Source organism: Engraulis encrasicolus, chromosome 22, assembly GCF_034702125.1.
Source record: "Engraulis encrasicolus isolate BLACKSEA-1 chromosome 22, IST_EnEncr_1.0, whole genome shotgun sequence".
NCBI lineage: Eukaryota > Metazoa > Chordata > Actinopteri > Clupeiformes > Engraulidae > Engraulis > Engraulis encrasicolus.
Genome location: NC_085878.1, coordinates 13,230,740 through 13,252,815, shown reverse-complemented (window position 1 = coordinate 13,252,815; position 22,076 = coordinate 13,230,740).

Here is a 22,076-nt window from a genome sequence, read left to right as displayed (position 1 = left end):
AGTTCTGTCAACGCAGAAGGGAAATTCCGCCATTTTGAATTTTGTAAAATTCACTGTAAGTCTATGGTAGCCCATAGAACCATACATAGAAAAATTCTGTAAATTGGCACACATATTTGAGGCAGCATCAACATTACCCACAGCGAGTTATAGGTCCCCAGCCCCAATACTCTAGCGCCACCAGCAGGTGAAAGTCGCAGGTACATTTCTGCTTGTAAGTTTTGAACAGCTGGATCAATTTTCATAAACCTGGTATCCCTGGAATCCTTGGGCCAAGACGAATCCAACGCACCCTATGACGTCATTTTCTGCCTGGAAAGTTTTCCCGCCATTTTGAATTTTGTAAAATTCAATAAAAATGCTATTTTTCCCGCAATTATTGACCATTTCCCCCGAAATTCGGTATATTGTATCTCTGTACTGAGGTTTGTATGGGGTCTCAAGAAATATTAGATATCTTTTATCGTTTAGCCGTGACAGCCAATCAAAATTGTTGTAAAAGTGGCAAAACAGGAAGTGAGGTCATATCTCAGCAACCCTTTGTCGGTTTCGGCTAGGATTTGTTACACACATAGATGTCCATCTTGTGACCTACTGAAAAAAAATTCAGACCCCCAGCTCAAACTCTGTAGCGCCACCAACAGGTCAAAATTTTAGCTACATTTTTGCCTGTAGCTTTTAAACCATGTGCACAATGTAAAATATATTATTATCACTAGAATCCTTGGGCCAAGCCGAATCCAACGCACTATATAACGTTATGTAAACACAGAAGGGAAATTCCGCCATTTTGAATTTTGTAAAATTCAATAAATTGCTACTTGTCACACAATTTTTGTCAGAATGACCAGCAAAAAGGTACACATCATCTTCAGACTGATAGGTATTAGGGTATCCAAAGAATTTTTGATACCTCTTATCGTTTGGAGGTGACAGCCAATCAAAATTGTCGTAAAAGTGGCAAAACAGGAAGTGAGGTCATATCTCAGCAACCGTTTGTCAGATTCTTTTAGCTATTTTTTTGCACACATACTAGTCAATCCCATGACCTCCCACAACAAAATCCAGATTCCCAGCTCAAACTCTCTAGCGCCACCAACAGGTAACAGGAAGTGAGCTTATACATGTCAGCCCTTTAAGGGATTCAAAATAAACTTGGTTCATGTGAGCACACTCCCCTCCAAGGAATGCACACCAACATTGGCGAGATTTGGGCCAAAGGGGGCGCTGCAGTTCCTTCTGTTGCCGTGGCGACTTTGGCAAGTTTACTGCTTGGCCCCGCATTGCTGCTTGCAGCTATATTATTATTATTATTATTATTATTATTATTATTATTATTATTATTATTATTATTATTGTGGGGTGTTTTTAATGTAACGTTATATGAATTAAGAAATGCACTCAATTTGAAGGTGAATAAACAAGTCTCTCTTTCCAAAAATATGAGAGGAATTTATTGTTCTTATATTTGAGAAGTATGTTTTGCATTTAGCAGTTTAGCTACTGGGGAGTGAGTGGATAACATCACAGCAGAAGGTGGGAATTTAGGTGGATGAAGTCACTTTGGAGGTCAAGAGGTGTGTGTGTGTGTGTGTGTGTGTGTGTGTGTGTGTGTGTGTGTGTGTGTGTGTGTGTGTGTGTGTGTGTGTGTGTGTGTGTGTGTGTGTGTGTGTGTGTGTGTGTGTGTGTGTGTGGTGGTGGGGGGGTCAGAATCGGGACACATTAGTATGGAGGAATAGTAAACACACCGCCTATGAAAGACAAGACGTGTCCGTCAAAGGGAGACTCATCACAGGTGACTTGCCCGGCGCAGCCCCGCACTTAACCTCCGGGCTCTAATGGCAGGCAGTGGGTCGTGAAGCATCATCAAGTTTATGAGAAGGGGAGGACGGAGCTGCGGGCCCTAAAAGGTAGTTTATGAAGAGCCTGTGTTTGCCTTGCGCTCCTAAATGGACCACCAAATGCAAGGTTAGCAAAAGACAGAGAGATAGCAGAGAGGGTGAAAGAGTACAGGAGAGAGAGAGAGAGAGAGAGAGAGAGAGAGAGAGAGAGAGAGAGAGAGAGAGAGAGAGAGAGAGAGAGAATAGACATGAAGATCGTGTGAGAGACAGAGTGATAGAGGGAGATAGGGTGAAAGAGAAAAGAGAGATGGAAATTGCATTGAGCAAGGTAAAAGTGATAGAAAAGAAATAGAGGTGAAGTGAGAGAGACAGAGAAAGACAGAGAGAGGGGCAATTGATTCGTGGGACGCCTTTCTGTAAACAGTGGCCAATTCTTCCCTCCCTTTGCTTTTAAACATGAATTAATGTAAATTCCAGGCATTTCTTTTTTTTAGGGTCCGTCTCTGACGCTCCATCTCGGCAGCGTGCTGGAATCTCGTAGGGGTGTGTGAAGCCCATGGTAATAGCATTCCAGCCTGCCAACATTACCGCTATTTCCCAACAATCAATCACGACTCGTAACAGCGCATTACGAGGTGAGAGAAGGGAAGAGGGAGAAAAGGAGAGAGAGAGTCAGAAAGAGAGAGAGATTGTGAGTGAAAGAGAGAGAGAGAGAGAGAGTGAGAGAGGACACCAAGGAGACAGAAAGAGAGAGGTAGCAGGAGAGACAAAGATGCACAGAGAGATACTCTGGATAGCAAGAGAGAATGAGATCACAAAGAGAAGAGAAAGAGAGAGAAAAAAAATAAAACAGGGGAGAGAGAGAGAGATGGAGAGAACAAGTACACAGGGCCGATGGGAGGAGGAGTGCTCAGCAAGATAGCCGTAGATATTAGGGCCTGGCCCTCGATAGTACCAAGGCCTGCTGGCGAGTGCTCTCATCTGGAGCGGTCAAGATTAGAGAGGTCAGCAGCCACGGCCTTCCAACACACTCTGCTTGGCCTGCAGTAGCCAAGGACTCTGGCTTCCTCCATCCCTCCCTCCCTTTCTCTCTCTCTCTCTCTCTCTCTCTCTCTCTCTCTCTCTCTCTCTCTCTCTCTCTCTCTCTCCCCCTCTTGCTCTCTCTCTCACTCTCTCCCAGCCTTCCAACATGGTCTCGTTGGCAGCAGTAGCCAGTGTCTCAGGCTATCTCCATCCCTCCCTTTCTCTCTTTCTTTTTTTCTCTCTCCTTTTACACTCTCTCTCTTTTGCTTTCTTGCTCTCTCCTTCATTTTCTTTTTCATTGTTTCTCTCCTCCTTCTTATTATTCTCGCTCTCCCTTCTTATCGCTAAGCCTCTCTCTCTCTCTCTCTCTCTCTCTCTCTCTCTCTCTCTCTCTCTCTCTCTCTCTCTCTCTCTCTCTCTCTCCCTCTCTCTCCCGGTCTGACTGCCTCATTTTTTAAGTGTCAACTTGGGAACATGAGAGTGATTGGGACGCTGGGTGCAGTCATCGTTTGATTAAAAGCAATGCTTTCTTCTGAGCACGGCGTCAGCGCTCGCCCGAGAGGTCATCCAAGAGGCGTGGGGGCCAATTCGGCCCCACCAGCCCCGCCAGCGCTGCCGCTGCTGTATAACAATGATGCCGTCACGTTTTGTTTAAGCAACGCTAAACAAAAGCAAAGGCCCCCTCCTCGCCTCCGCCCCTGTTATGTTACTGTATGTGTGCGTGTGTCATGCCATAGACTGTGCGTGTGTGTGTGTGTGTGTCTTTGTGTGTGTCTTTGTCTGTGTGTGTGTGTGTGTGTGTGTGTGTGTGTGTGTGTGTGTGTGTGTGTGTGTGTGTGTGTGTGTGCAGGCGAGCTTGCCTCTGTGTGTGTGTGTGTGTGTGGGTGTGTGTGTGCGTATCAGTGTGTGTGCGTGTGCGTGTGCGTGTGCGTGTGTGTGTGTATATCTACATATCTTTTTGTGTATAAGAAGAGTGCGTTGTGGAATCACCCCCTTGGAAAAAAAAACCCCGAAGCCCTGGCTCACCCCTTGTCTTTTCATGTGTGACATCACAGGGGAGGAGGCGTGTTGTCGTGTGGTAAGAGGGATCGGATCGCACAGAGGCGAGATGGGAAGTGGTCCCGTGGGGGGGCGGGATAGCGTGAGAGAGGTGTGCAAGCACGAGCTCCCGCTTTGACAAGTGATATTACACACACACACTCGCTGACCACTGTGTGTGTGTGTGTGAACTTGTACATGTTTGTGTGAGTGTTGGTGTGACTATGTCTGTGTGCACGTGCACACATATTATGTGTATGCATTAGTGCTCAGTGCGTCCACTGCATCGGTATCTGTATTGGTATCGCTGTGTGTGTGTGTGTGTGTGCGTGTGCGCGTGTGTGCGTGCGCACGTGTGTTTAGGGTGCAGTCAAGTCGTGCCATCAGCCTGAGTGAGGCCAGCTGATGCTGTGGGTCTGCAGGGAGGGAGGCCCCCGAATGGCGTCAGCCGAAAACACACACACACACACACAAAAAACAGGCGTTCCCCGCAACCGGTGGCGCGCAACACCGCACCGCACCGGACAGGCCCGCACACTCCACAGAACAGCAGCAGCACGGCTTCACATTCACATTCACTCCTAATCAGGAGATAGGAGTGACTGTCTGCCTGCCTGCACGGCTGCCTGTCCGAACCTCTTCCGTTGCCACCACCACTACCAATAACAAAAACACCATCTTATGTGCAGAGGTGTCAAAAGTTAAAGTAAAAAAAAAGATAAACTGTTTCACAAGTTCAACTTATCGGTGTAAAAAGTAGACCTCTGTACTTGTACGGCCTATCTACCTCATTAGGTACAATGGTGTAGCAGCTGTAACATGAATTACACCGTGAATTTACTTTCACTTTTACTTTTGACACCTCTGCTTATGTGCTCCCCAAAACGTACAGAAACACGTTTGAGTTATTAGATCCAACATTCAACACTGAAGACATTGAGATCTGATTGACAACGCTTTGGGAGCAAATAATGGGGAAAGAGAAAAAAAAGTCAAGGAAAAAAAAAAGGCCACTGAAACCATCTGCTAATCCATGACAAACAGGATTACAGCATTTCCACCTCGCGCTAGAAAAACGGCACTAAGGGGAGACAAGGATGGGAATCAAACACATGCAGTCACTCCTATAAGCCTACCACAGGCCCCGGCAGGCCAATAAACCTGCGCCGCAGCTCAACAGTAACACAAGACGAGCTAAACACACTACGGCTAATTAGTTATTACAATACCACATGGGGAAGAGCGTAAACATCCATGTGTCATACTTTAAAACATTTGATGTCATGACAAAGCGGCCCCGGTCTCACTTCCAAAGATCAGAGAGGTCCAGAGATGATGTTTGTCCTTTAAAGAAGTGGTGGCGCAAAACACTAGGAATATGTGTGTCATCGTGAATTTAGGTAATCCTTACAAAAAGGGGGCTAGATCGAAAATGGGAGAAGTGCAGAGACAGGGGTGAAGGAAAGAAAAAAGAGAAAGAGAGAGTGGGAAAAGAGGGAGATGAGAAAATGGCACACAAACTGAGAGGCAAAACTGAAAGACGGAGGGGGAAAAGAGAGGAGAAGAATAAACTTTCTTTCCCTCTTCTCTCATTGCTTGCTCAGTGATCCAGTCCAGTGAACACAAAAGCTACTGTGTGTCGGCACAGAGAGAGAGAGAGAGAGAGAGCGAGAAAGAGAGAGAGCGAGAGAGAGAGAGAGAGAGAAAGAAAACTATGCAATGGATTCCCCTCTACACCTCCCTCCACACACCACCTGCCCCCATTCTGATAGAATGTAGGAATGTGTAAACATAATACGTACATGTACAAGGTAGTTATGAGCAGAAATAGTAATAATAGTGCTCCAAGAATCCAGACGAGGTTCTCTTGACATCATCCCTCTTTTTTTGCTTTGTTCTGTTTTTCTTTTCTTTGCATTCTTGCCATTCTTTTGTCTGAATGGCTGGTGATCAAAGAGACACGTTCAAATTTATGCTAATAGACAAACCCATTTTATTGTGGCTCTCTTGCCTCTTGCCTCCCTCTCTCTCTCTCTCTCTCTCTCTCTCTCTCTCTCTCTCTCTCTCTCTCTCTCTCTCTCTCTCTCTCTGCCCTTCCCTACCCATCTACCCTCTCATTTTCTCTCTTGACATGCAGACTTTCATTCACATGAACCTGCTAAACACTGTGCAAGGGCACATATCAAATATAATCCCGTGGTCATGTAGTTACACCATCCCACGCAGAAAATTTCAATGCAAGGGTGTGGGTGGGGGATATCTGACAGCTCTTGACTGACACCAGGAACATCTTCTGAACGTCAACAAGATTTCATGATGGTGGTGGCTGGAGTGGGAGAGATGGAAAAATCATAAAAATCTCAATTTGTATTGTTCCATTGGTCACATCTGCGACTTTATGTAACTTTGGTACAAAACAAGGACTTAATGCAGGACTTAATAGGCAGACGTTACCATTAACCCTATCCAGACTGGGGGGGGGGCTAAAAGTGCCCGCACCAACTTTGATGTCGTATAATTCCTTAACGACTTAAGCTATGACTACGAAACTTTGTGACTTTTCCTAACATTTAGTTGGCTACAGTTAGGTACCGAAAGATTAGGTTTATCATTTTTTCTGTTGCCATGGCAACGGTTTTCTGACAGGTATGTCTGACCAAAAATCACTTAACCATATCTATGATGCCATATATTTTCATATTTTTTTGTTATTTCCATTAGCATCAGACAACTTTGTGAGCATTTAAGTGGTTTGAAGCATAAAATCATTAAAATTTAAGTGCATTACCTACATTTGTTGGAAAATCCATTATGGCGAGATTTTGGACATAATAACATAATGATGTCATAATGACGTCATAATAATAGATAATTACACAAAAATTATGTCATTCATAGATGTCCATATGTACATCATCTCCCCCAAGTTTCGTAGTCATACTGTATTCCGTCAAAAGAGCCCCCCCCCCCCCAGGCCCAGGAATGCCAAAAAAGCCCAGTCTGAATAGGGTTTAACAGGAATGCCTCCATTTTTCTTGTCTGTACAGTGTGTTGGGAGCACACATATGATGATGGAAATTGAATCGAGGACACCATGATTCCATATGGATAGCAGAAAACATGATAAGAATTGGGGTGGGGAATTTATCGTGATATTAAGCATAAAAACCCTCAGTTATAATCACTGGGTGCAGCAGCAGCAGCAGCAACAACAACAACAACAACAGAACGACAATCTCGAACAACAGCTTTGCAAACCAGCCGTACCTTGGAGTCTGTTTCAAGGAGGAAAAGCACTGATAAGGGGAGCTAATATCCATTGATTCAGACCAGCCAGTATCATGTCTGTCTTGCTGACCCTGATCCTAACCCTAACCTAACCCTCCACTATTATCAAAGAAAAGCCAGAAATGCTGCATGTTATGCTAATAGCGGCTACGCATTGTTTGCTCTTTTTCACCAAATATGGACATTTTCCTCCGTAAAATATGCTTCGGAGTTTTGATGGTTTTGCAAAAAACAGGTAGTACTAGAAGCTCTCAGAGAGTACAAACCTCCGTCAAGGCCATGGGGTCACTGATGCCATAACATCTACATGCTATGGAACCCTATGGCTGTAATATAGGCTATAAGAATTTCTGTCTTTCTAGCTTGTTTTTGCAGAGTTAGAAACTATAAAGTCAACTTCGCCCTGTCCCAATTCAATGTGTGGTCACTAGGGACATCTAGAGTTCTAGGCTAGCAATGGTGAAGAATCTTTTTAAAAATCCTGGTTCAGGTTCGTGATCCGGATCACCACCAAAATTGAATCACTTGTTCCTTTGGTCATTTCCAACAACTCCACAAAGTTTCATCCAAATCTGTTCATGGGTTTTGACTTATCCTGCTGACAAACAAATAAACAGACAGACAGACAGACAATTGAGAAGTGTGTGTGTGTGTGTGTGTGTGTGTGTGTGTGTGTGTGTGTGTGTGTGTGTGTGTGTGTGTGTGTGTGTGTGTCATATTGAGACATCCCCCATTAAACACACACACACACACACACACACACACACACACACACACACACACACACACACACACAGACACACACACACACACACACACACACACACACACGCACACACACACACACACACACACACACACACACACACACACACACACACACACACACACACACACGCACGCACGCACACACACACAGCCAACACAAAACCAGAGATATCCCTTGCCCTCACCTGTCATCCTTTCAAATATCACTTGAGCTTAAGTCTTAAGTATATGGAGCAATAAAGCAGTTTAACACTGCAAAACATCATTGTCAACATGTAAATTACCACTGTTATTACATAAACCATTTTCCCACATTAGGCAAATCATGCCATCCCACATTAATAATAATAATAATAATAATAATAATAATAATAATAATAATAATAATAATAATAATAATAATAAAAATAATAATAATTGTATTTGTATAGCACTGTATCATACAAGGCATGCAACTCAAAGTGCTTAACAAATGGGGGGGGGGGAATCATTATTAGAGATGGATTTAAAAGGAGAGGAAGAGAGGAGTGGCAGAAATAGCAGGAAGGCAGAGGAAGAAGAGATAGAAAGAGATTGTAGAGCCATAAGGTCAACGTAGGTTAGGACCAGGATTCTTAGAGGTGTAAGGTCCTTAGTGGCTGGGTCTAGCATAAGTCATAGAAGGTCACACTGAAATTGGGAGCTCAGATGCGGCCCCTGGTGGCATGAGGGGCGAGGAAAAACTCCCTTTCGCTTGATTCATAGTTTGTAGGGGGAAAAAGCTCAATGAGGTCTGAGAAAAAACCCTATAGCCAGGAAGAAACCTCAGGCAGACACCAGCGGTCTCCTAGGGGAGCCCCCTGCCAGGGCTGTCAGGGTTGTGAACAGTAAAGACGCTGCGGCAGCTGGGACACTGTGACACCTTGGCAGCTAGGAGTGGGCAAGGATGAAAAGGTGGGTCTTCAGCTGCTTCTTGAAGGAGTCAACGGAGCAGGCTGAAATTTTGATGGGGAGGGCGTTCCATCTCTAGGGCGCATAGCAAACGAACGCAGCGTCGCCAATCTTCTTTTGCGGGGGGGTGGGAGTCCTTAGCAGCTTGGCATCAGTGGACCTGAGAGCTCGAGCAGGGACATAAAAAGAGAGCATGTCAGAGATATAACTAGAGGCAAGTCCATTTAAAGCTTTAAATACTGTCAGCAGAGTCTTAAAGTCAATTCTGTATGAGACAGGTAACCAGTGCAGGTCTGCCAAGACAGGAATGATGTGCTCTCCCCTTCTGGTTCTTGTTAGGATTCTTGCCGCAGAATTTTGAATGAGTTGTAATTTGTCAATTAACTTTTTTGGCAGGCCAGAGAAGAGAGCATTACAGTAGTCTAGCCTACTGGTGACAAAGGCATGAATACGTTTTTCAGCGTCTTGTCAGGGGGCCAAGCCGCGCACTTTGTTGACATTTCTAAGATGGAAAAAAGCTGATTTTGTTATCTTGTTGATGTGAGGCTCAAAGCTCAAATCCGAGTCTATGACCACACCTAGGTTACCTGACTCTTGCCATCTGATATGCTCTCGCATACCTAGGCTAGTAACCTTATCTTTAATATGCATGCTTAGGTCACCTAGGCTTGAGTGGAGTTGTGCACATTTTTCCTTAGGGCCAATGAGCAACACTTCAGTTTTATCCTCATTTAATTTTAGGAAGTTACTGTTCATCCAATCTGTGATGGCAGACATGCATTTAGTCAAGGCATGAATGGAAGTGGTTTGGCTAGGCACAACAGAGATATATAGGTGTCAATTGTGCCTAATTGTGTGTCATCGGCATAGCTATGAAAATCAACATTGTGCTCTCTGATGATGGAGCCCAGGGGCAACATAGAGAGAGAGAAGAGGAGAGAGCCCAAACAACTACCCTGAGCAACTCCAAAAGGCACATCATCCTTGTTGGAAACGTATTCTCCAATGGTGACAAAAAACTGCCTTCCTGTAATATATGTTTTGAACCACTCTGAGATGTGGCTGGACAGTCCTTCCCAAGATTCAAGGCGGTCAATTAGTATTTTATGGTCTATCGCGTCAAAGGCTGCACTGAGGTCGAGGAGGATAAGTGCTGAAACTTTGTTAGCAGAAGTGCTGAGCCTAAGATCACTTATTATTTTGGTTAGTGCTGTTTCAGTGCTATGATTGGCTCCACTTGACACCACTTGTCCTAAAGTGGGACAGTAAGAAAATCAATTTAAAACCAAATATTAAGTGTAAATATCCAACATTTAGCATTATTTTATAATGAACAAACATTTCATAAATACATCAGAATCAAAAGTTGCATGGATTTATTGATATTAATGATTTTACGCTCTTAACACTAATTCAGCCAAAACGCTATGTCATTGGCCAAAACGCTATGTCATTGGCCTTTTGGATGGTTTCACAGCAGGTGCTTCATGTTTGATGATTGCCCCACCCTAATTTTTGATTGGATAGTTCAAATGTCAACTTATTTTGGTCACATGGTAGTAGAGCTTTGCTTTTACCATAGTTTCACTGACAATAGGCTCATACGACTTAGATTTTTGTCGATCGATGGAGAAAAAACATGTGAGCGAGAACTTGTTGTCACGATGTGGGTGTTATTAAAACAGCGTATTTAAAGTCGGCCACAAATATGAATGAGACGATGAGCTCGCACCAGTTTGCTCTACTAACACACCACGTGTGAGGAGTGGGGGGACAGGCATCGAGGAGGAGCTGAAGTGGGGACCTGCGCAAACTTGTGTAGAGGTGTGAGACAAGACTCATATACACCCGTGAGTAAGTTGTAGTCTGCAGTCGCATTCATCCCGCGATAGTTTGACATCATGTGACATGTCACCTCGTCGACGCAACATCACCGAAATTTTGAAGTTTGACAGGAAATCTAACCATCATGCAGCATTTTCATCCAGAGTGCATTGCTGTCTAAATGTGCATGCATGCTTTGATGACTAATCGAATGCAGTTATTCATTAGTTTAGGGAGGAGCCAGAGCCCCTGAAGCATAGGTGTCCCACATTAGGCAGTGTCCCACATTAGGGCAATCCACCCTATTTCCATGGATATGAATACATCCCAATTTAGCTATGCAATGAAGTGCTTGAAGAAGGTCATTAGACCGAAACGTCGCAAGTAAAAACTCTGCAAATGTGAACAGAGCTTTTTTGCGGGACTTTTTATCATGTGTCAAATTTGACTACCAATGTATGCAGCTTTCTAACAAAATACAAGGGTAGTCTATCATATCTGAATAAAAGGCAACCCCCCACAATAATTAACACATTTAAGATGAAAGTAGATAAACAAACAAACACATTTAAGATGAATGTAGATGAACTGTAAAATGAGGCTGTAAAGACAATGAGCATGTCATGGGTCTAGCTGTAAATGAGGAAATGACGAGGGCCTGCCTCCTCTTGTGATCGTGCCAACAGTAGATTGAACTCTGTCACCTCATCCTCATTCACCCCTGGCAATTCTTCCACCACCCCTATGGAAGCCTTTTTTCCCTTTCTCTTTCCCTTTCTCTTTTCCCCAAACTAGGTTTGTGATCCAACTGTTTACAGTATGTCTGGGTTGAAATTGTGATCACTTCCACATTCCTTTAATGTCTTGAAGCCTGGTTGTGTGAATGTGCCACATTTGAAAGGTAGCAAACCCTTGCAACAAGACTTTACAAGCCAGCATCTTGTACATTTATTTAGCGACGGGATTATTTCTGTCAATATGTTTGCTTAGCGCCGGGAGGACGGCTCCACTTGAACTGTCAAGCACAACCAGCCCCTTATTTTGAGACGTATTAATCACATTTCATCTTGACTGTCACTGCGGGTGCTGCCCTTTAAGTCAGCATGCTTTCAGAGTGCAGCGTTTGGTTTGTAGAAGCCCACTGGGGTTGCCAGCACTAAGCCTGATCTTTTTTCACTCTCCTACAGTATGCTTCACAAGGGCTGTGTGTGTGTGTGTGTGTGTTTGTGTGTGTGTGTGTGTGTGTGTGTGTGTGTGTGTGTGTGTGTGTGTGTGTGTGTGTGTGTGTGTGTGTGTGTGTGAGGATCAGCCCCGACAATGTGCCATTAATTTCATCTTCCAGCATGCCTTATCAAAATATTTCCCTGCAACTTTCATCAAAATATTTCAGTAACCTTGGAATCTGTCAAAACATTTGGGTATTTCTTGCGTTTACCTGACGGCGGTCCTGACTCCATCTGAAATAGCTGTCTAAAGGGGGGGTGGTGTTGCGACGTCACAGCTCCGAGGGCGTTTGGTTTAGACAAAGGCGGGCTTGATTCAGAGCGAAGGGCTCACCGATGAGTGCTCTGAGCCGCGTCGACTCGACTCGACTCACAGCATTGCATAAAGCGTGAGGCTCGAGATGTGGCCTGTCAGAGCATGGAGGCCGCCCGGCGAACACGACTGCGCAACTCAACACCTTCCCCGAGAGCAATGGCCTCCAGGACCCCTGTTTACACACGCCGTAAAAAATGCATCTTGGGTAATCAGATCACACAAGTGGACCCGGCAAATTTCCAAGTCTAAACGACAACCAACACTCCCTGTGATGCGGCCTGTCAAACCACTGGCCAGAGATCATCTGGGACCGATTTAAAAGCGTTATTTTGCGATTGTTTGAAGTCTGAATGCTAATATGTCCCTGTGTGTGAGTCCTTGATAAGAAGGGCTATGATATGGTCTCACAAGCACTCTGGTCAGTTGTGTCTTTGGGTGTATACCTCGGACGCACAGGTGTAAGTGCCAGTGTACCTCGTTTATGGATATGTGATCCAATCACTCAGGATCGATTAAGTGCAAACACAACCCGTCATATCTGGTCAAAATCTGGTACAGATTTAGCGAAGATCACTTCCAAGTTTGTATGTGCTGTTATCTGGGCTTTATCCTGGAAACCAACACTACTTACATACAGTATGCACAGTACATACAGCAATCATTCAAGACACTTGCTCAGGACATTTGGAAACACTCTCCATTCGAGATACCCCCTTGTGTACTTATTTATTTCGCAGATGTTTTTTCACCCGAGTGACTTTCCAGCAAAGAATGAGACAAACATACAGCCAATTTGTGTGGCCTTCTTCTTCCCAACAAACCTTCTACATCTGTACAGTTGTCACCCGTGGCTTTAACACCAGCAGTGACACATTGCCAATGTCGACTCCGCAGCTTGTGTCACCGCTGTTAGGACCACAGACGTGTTTGTCATGTGTGTCGTTACAGTTTTGCGGTACGGTGGTCCCACACTCTGCTCTCTGGGAAAGACAGTCAGAGCGAGTTCAGCCAAGCGACTGAAATAGACCAGGTACACAGGTTTTTTTCTGACATGCTTTTCGCAGGCCCCATGTTTGCTCTCTCGCACCCACTGCAACAGAGATTCTTGGGTGAACATATAAGCTGACCCAACACAGCTGTTCCTTCTTAAAGGCAGAGAGGAATTTTATTATGGTCTCGCTCCTCTGAGGAAACACCTCGATTCGATTTAAGATGCCCACACAGTGAGCAAGAAAGGGGGAAAAAGACACAGTAAGTAAAGAAAGAGAGAGAAAGCAAAAGAAAGAAATAAAAAAGTAATAAGTGAAATGAAATAAAAGGGAAAACGCAACCATGGATATCTGGCCAAAGATGAGGTTTCTCCTCCCCACGCCATGACACTTGAATGGGAGCCAAGCTTACAGCAGCAGCAGCAGCCGTGGAGGGAGGCTGGAGAGCCAGGCATGTTCTGTCCGCCCCGGCCCGGCCCTCTCTACTCCACACACTCTCTACATCTCCCCGGCGTCATAGGCAGATCATTGTCTCCACCTCGACGGCGGCCCTGCGAGGAGAGAGGGATTCTTTCGGGATTGAATAAACACAGGTGAGTTAGCGGCCTGACAGCAAAGTGAAATATTCCTATATTGTATAAACATTACATCACTCCCCCCTATAAGCTGTAACTGGCAATTGTCCATAGGTTATTAGTTCCCCTGCAGAGCTGAGGAAGAGGGAGCCACCGCCTCAGCTGCACAGGGAAGCCGACATGGGGGAACAAAAGGGTCAGTTGTCTGGGGCCCAGGGAGAGAATTTGGTTCCTCATTACATTGTATGTATAAGGTCGCGGGGGCATTTTCAGATGATTTTGTCCCGGGCCCCATCAAGGCTGTCAGTAGCCCTGCAGCCACCTTCTGAGTGGGCTCAGTGTGGTGCTCTCTCCAATTCACAGGTAATTCACAGCAAGTGCACATTAATTTTTTTTTGTTTTTTTGAGGGGGGGGTGGGGTGCTGAGTATATGTTTTGGTAATGTAAGACAAATTCTCATAAAATTGCTGCCTTCCATGACTGTGGAGGGAGACCTCTGGGGGGCAATTTGTACTGGGGGGCTGTAGGAGAGGTTGTAAAGAGGTCCTCCCTGTTGCCAAATCGACAGCGCAGGACAAAAAGCACGAGACACCTGCTACGGCTTGGATTACATTTCTTAAAACTGCTACCAAGACAGCTATGACACTGTTGTGACAGTGACAAGTGTGTGACAGTCATAACATTTAAGGCCACGACAATGTGCAGTAATGTGTGGGTGTATTGTATTACTTTAGCAGATACTTTTGAACAAAGTGCAAGTAAGCAGATGTAGGAAAGTGTTGTGTGTTGGAGTTGGTTTGTCACAATGAGAAGCACACATAGGAAAGTCTTCACAAGCTCCTTGGACTTCTTCACAAGCTTATTGTAAATATCGACAGGGGTGACCCTACTCTTTGCAGTTTCTAGCATGGTCCACCACTGAATTACAAAGCGTAGAGTAAAGAGAGAAAAGAGAAGCCCATGTTAACCTTGTGGCATAGGGTTAAAGGGCCACAAGGTAGGATGACGTTGTTTGTGCGGTTCCCGTGGCATGCCTCCTGTCTCAAAATCTTCACTGTAATGAAAAAATGCTTTTCAAATAAACTCGCTGTGAGCATGTTTTTGCGGTATGTAAAGCGATTTTTCGTATGAAAGTGTTTCCCACGACACTTGTTCGGACTGCTCTGTCAAAAAGTTGCATTCTGGGTTTTCTGACAGCAGACCGTGGAAGTGGTCGCGAGAGTCATCGTTCACTTACTAATGATTCACATAACCATTGACCGAGTCGGGACAGTAATTAATTAAACTTGTAATCCTACCTGGAGCCCCCTTAAGATAAAGTCACACTCTGACGTTTTACCTCTCTAATGCTGGACTTGCTGAATTTCATTGAAAGGGAACGAAATCTGCTAAGCAGCATGCAGATGACATGCAGCATGAGAGAGCAAATGGACATGTGACTGGCATTAGGTCCTTTTTCCAAACATTTTCTTACCCTCATTTGCCCCATTGCAAAAATGAGTAAGAGCAGATGCGACTTTGATCTTTCTAAGGGTCTCATAAGGTCATCAAAATTCAAGAACAAAGCTTTGTTGGATCATAATCTCAAGAATGTTTACACATACTCTACAAGGTCATAAATTTTGTCGACAGCCAGGCTGTGTGGATGGAATTAATTCGGAAATAGCACGACCTCGAAATGCAGACGATATGACAGAGAAAGTTGGTTCATGGAGGATCCAAGCAAAAGAAAAAAAACAGAAAAGAGTCTGATGAAAAGGCTTTCGCGCTTTTTATGACTCTGCGTCTCTTCTCCCACTTTGAAAGTTTCATTTGTTTCGTCTGCTGGCCAATAAAGGAAAGCTGACGGAGACTCCAAACACAAATGGAGACGTTGCCTGGGTGGTTCCGCGTGCCGTTTTAATATTAATCTCATCCAGCCATGTAGATCAGCCATGTATGGCCCATTACAGGACCAGACACTCGCCCAAAGCCCTCAGCACACAATGCCTGCAGCTGAGAGAGATGTTATGCAGTGATATAGCTATAAGGGTTTTTTTTCTGTCACAGTGCATATGAATGTAATCAAGCCTTTCATTAAACCGAACCAATCATGGGCGAAAAGCCTGATGGTATAGTAAATATGTCATGCTGTGTCTATATTACAGACGCAAAAGCTCATCATTCTCTTGCAAGTGCATGGCAGAAAGCATACAATTTGTTGCAAGTTAACTTGTCTTGCAGATTCATGGCCAATACATTATACAGTACAGCACCTTTTAATCCAGTTACATTATATGGTTTAATACTGCCGTGATTTAGACACAGTGCCAAGAAATCACAGGAAAATTGATTTCTCCTAGCTCTTCATGTCGTCTCTTATGCAAGCTATCTGACAAGCAGAAGATATGTCTCTGGCAGATATGGTATGTATCCCCTTTAACATGTTCTGTTCCACAGAGCGGCATCCATGTTAATGTTATTAAAAGCACATCAGTCATACAGCAACTGGCTATCGCATTTTATCATCCTGTCTTCACACGGGAGGGGAAAAAAAAATCTCCTCCCGTATCTGTCTCACCTTCTCAGTCGCTGCACATTTTCTTCCTGTAATGTTTTTATTTGTATGCAGGGAATACAACAGGTTGGGGGTGGGGGTGGGGGGTTAGCCCATTTCACAGTGGGGACCCTTTCAAATGACTTCGTCCGAAGGCCCATCCAACACTGTCGGTGGCCCTGGTTGTGTGCATTGTCAGGTGAGTGTGCGTGGGGATAGAGTTCGCCTCCTGGGTACAGTATAACAACTGAATGCCTGGTATACCTTTAAACCACATTGGAGCCCACTCTCCTGTAGTGTGTGTGTGCGTGTGCGTGCGTGCGTGTGTGTGTGCAGCGAGAGCCTCCGAGGTGTCATCATTTATCATTAGACGTGTTTTCCATGATAATGCGCCATAAAGCAACACCTACACACGCAGGGGTGGCTGCATTGTGAAATCCCAGCTCGGCGGAATGAGTGTGTGAGTGAGTTGAGTTGAGTGAGAGGAGGGGGGACTTTTTTCTCCTCCTCTGTGTGTGTGTGTGTGTGTGTGTGTGTGTGTCTGTGCGCGCGCACTGACTGAGAGAGCAAACCACTAAAATATGACAGGCAGGGTTGGGACGCTCTTTTTCTCCCTGATTGATGACTGAGACTCCTTCAGTGGAAAGCCCCTACCAGGTGCTGTTTTGAATGGCAGATCGGAGCAGGATTCCTGGTCCCCTTCACACACGTGTGTTCCTGCCTTTTTCTCTTATCCCCTCCGTCTCCTCTCCTCTCTTCTCTTCTTCTCTTTTTGCCTCATCCTCCCCCAACAAACTTGCTTTTATCTCACACCTTCTAGCTTGATTAGGAATTAGTCACAGGGCATTGTGGAAAAAGTCCCCATCCAACAGAGACTAGCCTTTCTGAAAACATTACGCCTATTTACCTATGCTCACACTAAGCGTCATCAATGGCCGTATAATTGTTTAAAAAATACCTCATAACATCATCACACTCCATTCATTGTCCAGGTGTAAAAGTAAGCTGCAAATTTAGCAAAGTTATGAATCAGTATGCGTGTGCCATCTGACAACTTTGTTCACATATTTATGGTTCTTTCTCTCATTCGCATTACAGTCACACTGTCTTCTATCCATTCACCACTCATGCACAATCTATTCCAGGTCAAGAAATGTTATCCAAGATATTATGAACAAGTTCTGTGTCTCTAAGATCATGTCTCAGTATCCTGTGATGATCTGTGTGACTATTGCATTGTATTTTGTCATTGTGCATGCCTTGCACGTGCAAACTTTCGTCTTTCACATTTCCCGTGTTAATGTAGTACCTACATTTAACAACACGTAATATTATGCGCTTGCACTGTACATTCCTACGACTAACCCTAATCCTAACCCTAAGGTATGGTGTAAGCACATAATGTTACATATTGTTATACACTTTGCTACACTGTAACTAATTGATGTAACAGGTCCAGTAACCCCCTGTGGTACAGAATAGTTATGTAACCTGTAATCAAGTGTAACTATGAATGTGCTTTAGAAAAAAAGGCACTTCGGAATGCCCATTGGTGACAGTAGAACATTTGATAGTTCAGAAAGTCAGTTTAGATTTTGAAATGCAGCATCAATTCTCGAAGAGGGGCCTACATTTCAGTGGTCACAAGACATCACTTTATACTAAGCAGCTTTGAAGCAACCTGCTTGCTACAGCCAGAAGATCTTTTTTTAACAAGAACTTTATATAAGAACTCTACAAATCTGCTATACCGCATGCCTACTGCTTTTGTTTCATTTAGATGAGATAGCGGGTGATTATAATCCACTTTTAGAATTCCACTTTGTTAAATCAATAGAAGGGAAACACACACACACACACACACACACACACACACACACACACACACACACACACACACACACACACACACACACACACACACACACACACACACACACACACACACACACACACACACACTTAACCCTGACTGACCCCCTAAAGACACTTACATAAAGCCATGAAGCATACATGCAAGACTGCACAGATTTACACTTATAAGGAACTCAACTAATCCGAGACTCATCCCAACTTAATCAATATGTCATGTCTGATTGTGTCCATGGTAACTGACTTGAAAAATACCATCCAAACAGAAACGAAATGTTCTAAATGTTAAAACCTGAACAAATGCCTTGTGAAATTCCAACTCTCTCACCTGATCTCCTGGTATGCAGCAACACTATGCACATCAACAACGTGCTTTGGTATGCAGAAATGCTAAAAAGTAAACACTCTCCGTCTCTTTCGCTTATGATGGAGTTTTCTGTCACAATCCTATCAATATGATGACCAGGTGCAGCATTAGGGTAGGATCCAGCTCGAATCTAATGCAGAGAGATGCTATGTGCCGTTGACACCGATATGGCAGGCAGGAGGTGGTGACACTGGCGCAGGATAGCAATGCTTTCGGGCACCTGTTCTGCGGTCACACACCTGAGACGGCTACGCTGATTAGCATTGGCTGAGGTAGCTACGCTGCAGTGTGACATGTCTCCGAGGTTCTCATTAAGAACCGAGTTTGTGAAAGCAGGTGACGTCTGGGAATAGGTTACAGCCACACAAAATGTCTGGTGTATGCAATTGAAATCTATGTTCCCCATCTGCGAAAGAGTTTTTTTTTAAACACAGTGTCTTCTCTCCTGGGTTCATGCAAAAACCCCTTGTCAGTCCAGCCCAGTCAGTGCGTCCTTGATTTACAGTGTGTGTGGAAATTTCATTTAGATTACTTGTTGACATTCTCATGAACAATGAAGGGCTATCTCTGCATTTCTACACACAAACTACGTTTGGGAGATTTAGACCACATGTTTTGGTGGTTTACCTTTTTTTTATGACAAAGACGATTACAACCCCATTTTAGACGCAACATTATGTCGTGAAAGTAAACGAGGCGTGCAACAAATCTTCAACACATAACAAACAACAACAACTTGTTTGTAAATAGCAGCACCTGTAGAGCAAAAGCCCCCCTGATGATTCCTGGCGCGTGTTGCTTGACTGCACCGGTGATATACTGATAAAGGTTGGAACTAAATTGTTTATTGTCGGAACAGCTGAATTCTCAAAGGAACCTGACTGTTCTGAGTCCAAGCCCCATGCTCCGTCATGCCTTGGTATGATGTGTGCAAGAACACAAGGGCATCAAAAGGGATTTCCCCATCGACACAAATGAACACACACACATACGCACGCATGCACGCATACACTAGACACCTGTGTTTAGATCTATACAGTATATTCAACACCACACAGTGATCATACATCACACAGTCATCCACATACAGTCAAGTCACACAACCCTTCATCTCTCACGCAGGTATTTTTTTCCGCTGTAAATTATCTGGATTAAGAGATTGTGTTTTGTTGTGATTGGAAATGACCTGCCTCGTTGGGAGAGAAGTAAATGTGATTACAAAGGTATGTGCACATCTGTGAAGATACTCACTGAGATTTTGCATAAGCTTAACTCCTTGGGCGATCACAGCAGTATTTGGGCCCGATGACTTCAGATTAAACCCTGATCTGAGTGAAGTGTCTGAATGTGGATCTGTTCGGATCTCCGGAGAACTTGAGGGTCCAGAAGCTCCACTCGTTATAGGAGGAAGAGGGAAAGGTGATGAACCACAACCGCAGCTCATCAGCACACTTCAACACCACCACCACTACCCCCTGCCTGCAGAGAAAGGACGGAAATTAGATAGAGGTGGAGAGAGAGAGAGAGAGAGAGAGAGAGGTGGAGAGAGAGAGAGAGAAGGAGAGAGAGAGAGAAACTGTGAGAGCAGAGGAGATATGAAGAACCAAAAATCTGCATGGCTCGGAGTAATTCTCGAGCAATCTCGAGCAATCACAGGCATTGTCCCCTGTTTTTTGTCCCCTTAACCTCAATCTCTGCATCGTTGTGATTGAGTCCTACAGTGTGCAGAGGCCCCATGTGCTGTGCTACTGTAGGTATCAGTGCATCCGTAATAAGGAGGCCGCTGCCCAATGTGACCTGCATCAACACATACTGTCAGCCATGCTCTGATTGCGGCCTTGAACTCTCTCTTTCTCTCATTCATTCACTCTCTTCCTACTTGCTCTCAGCCCGATTGCTACCCCCCCTCTCTCTACATCGGCCTCTCTTTCTTCCTCTCCCTGTTTTGTTTTCTATCTCTCCCTACTCTCTCTCTATTTTCTCTGTCACTCTCCTCTCTCTTTCTTTCTGTTTCTCCCTCTCTCTCTCCATGTCTATCGGCTTCTCTTTCTTCCTCTCTTTTGTCGCTAGCACTCACCCTCTTTCGCTATTTCTCTCTGTCTCTCAGCCTCTCTCTCTCCCTCTCTCTCCCTCCCTCTCTGTCAACAGCGCTGATCTCTCGCTCCCAGTGAGCAGCCTGTAGTGCTGTAACCTTATACGCCTTTAAAACAACAAGGAGACACTCTCCCGTGACACAGGGCCCTTTATTGTCAACTGTGGGTTTTGAATATCAGTTGTTGAGATAGCATCTCTCAGCAGCCATTCAAGGGTGTCGCAGCTTTCTCATTTGATCTCTGTTTACTCTGGCCATTGTTCACCGCTGGCGGGGAGAGGAAGCTCTTTAGCTCTTTTGTAATGGCTGTGAATCAGTAGTTTATGTTATTCAAACTATACCCCCCCCCTTTTTTTTGCTTCTGGTCATTTGCTAGGGTCATAATGCGCTACACGTCTGTCTGCCACTCCACTCCACTCTCAGAACAGACTGTGGCTTGTTTGGAAAAAAGTGAGTGTTGTCAGGGACCACAGCGAGCTATAGCAAGAGGAGGACCCTTGAAGCTGAAGCACTCTGTATACACAATCGCTGCTCGGCATAGAGGCTGCAGTGGACATCATTGCGCATCAATGAATACCATTCAAATCGAGACTTGAAGATGGATGCGGTCTGCTTGCGTTTCTTACACAAATACGCAGAGAAAATGGGGTGGGGGTGGGGGGTAGGTAGACAGAGAGTAGAAACATTTTGGAAGAGGGAGTAAGGGACAGAGAATCATAGGAGAAAGACAACCAGGGTAGGGGATGCAGAGAGGAGGGGGCTTGCAGAGAGAGAGAGAGAGAGAGAGACAGGTGGACACAGGTTGCAAGAGACAGAATGCTCTAGGGAGAGAGGGATAGACAGACAGACAGAGAGAGAGATACAGCAGTGCTGTTGTCTGACATCATGCCTTAGCCGTGTTGTGTTATGTGCGCTCTGCTCTGGCTGCGTGTGCGTTTGATTGTGTGCATAAGAGCGTAGAGTGGGAATTTCCCCCCCTGCAGCCAGCCCTGCCACTCAAACACTCTATGCACCTCACTGAGCACACAGCATCTGCACTGCTCTCTCTCTCTCTCTCTCTCTCTCTCTCTCTCTCTCTCTCTCTCTCTCTCTCTCTCTCTCTCTCTCTCTCTCTCTCTCTCTCTCTCTCTCTCCCTTGCTCCGTCCATTCTATCTGCACACAAAGAATCAGCCTGACAGTCGTTGTTGTTCAGCTAATCACTCTCTCTCTCTCCCGCTAATCCAGCTCGCCGTGCAAGTTGTTCTGAGAGGTGTTGGTTTAGGCTACACCTGCCAGGTTGTGTAGTTGCCTAGAGCCAGTCTGCCTTTCCTTGAGTGGAGGGTGGAGGGTGGGATAGTATGAGGTGTGGTGGGGTGGAGTGTTACAGGGCAGGTAAGTAGGTACAAGGGGAGTT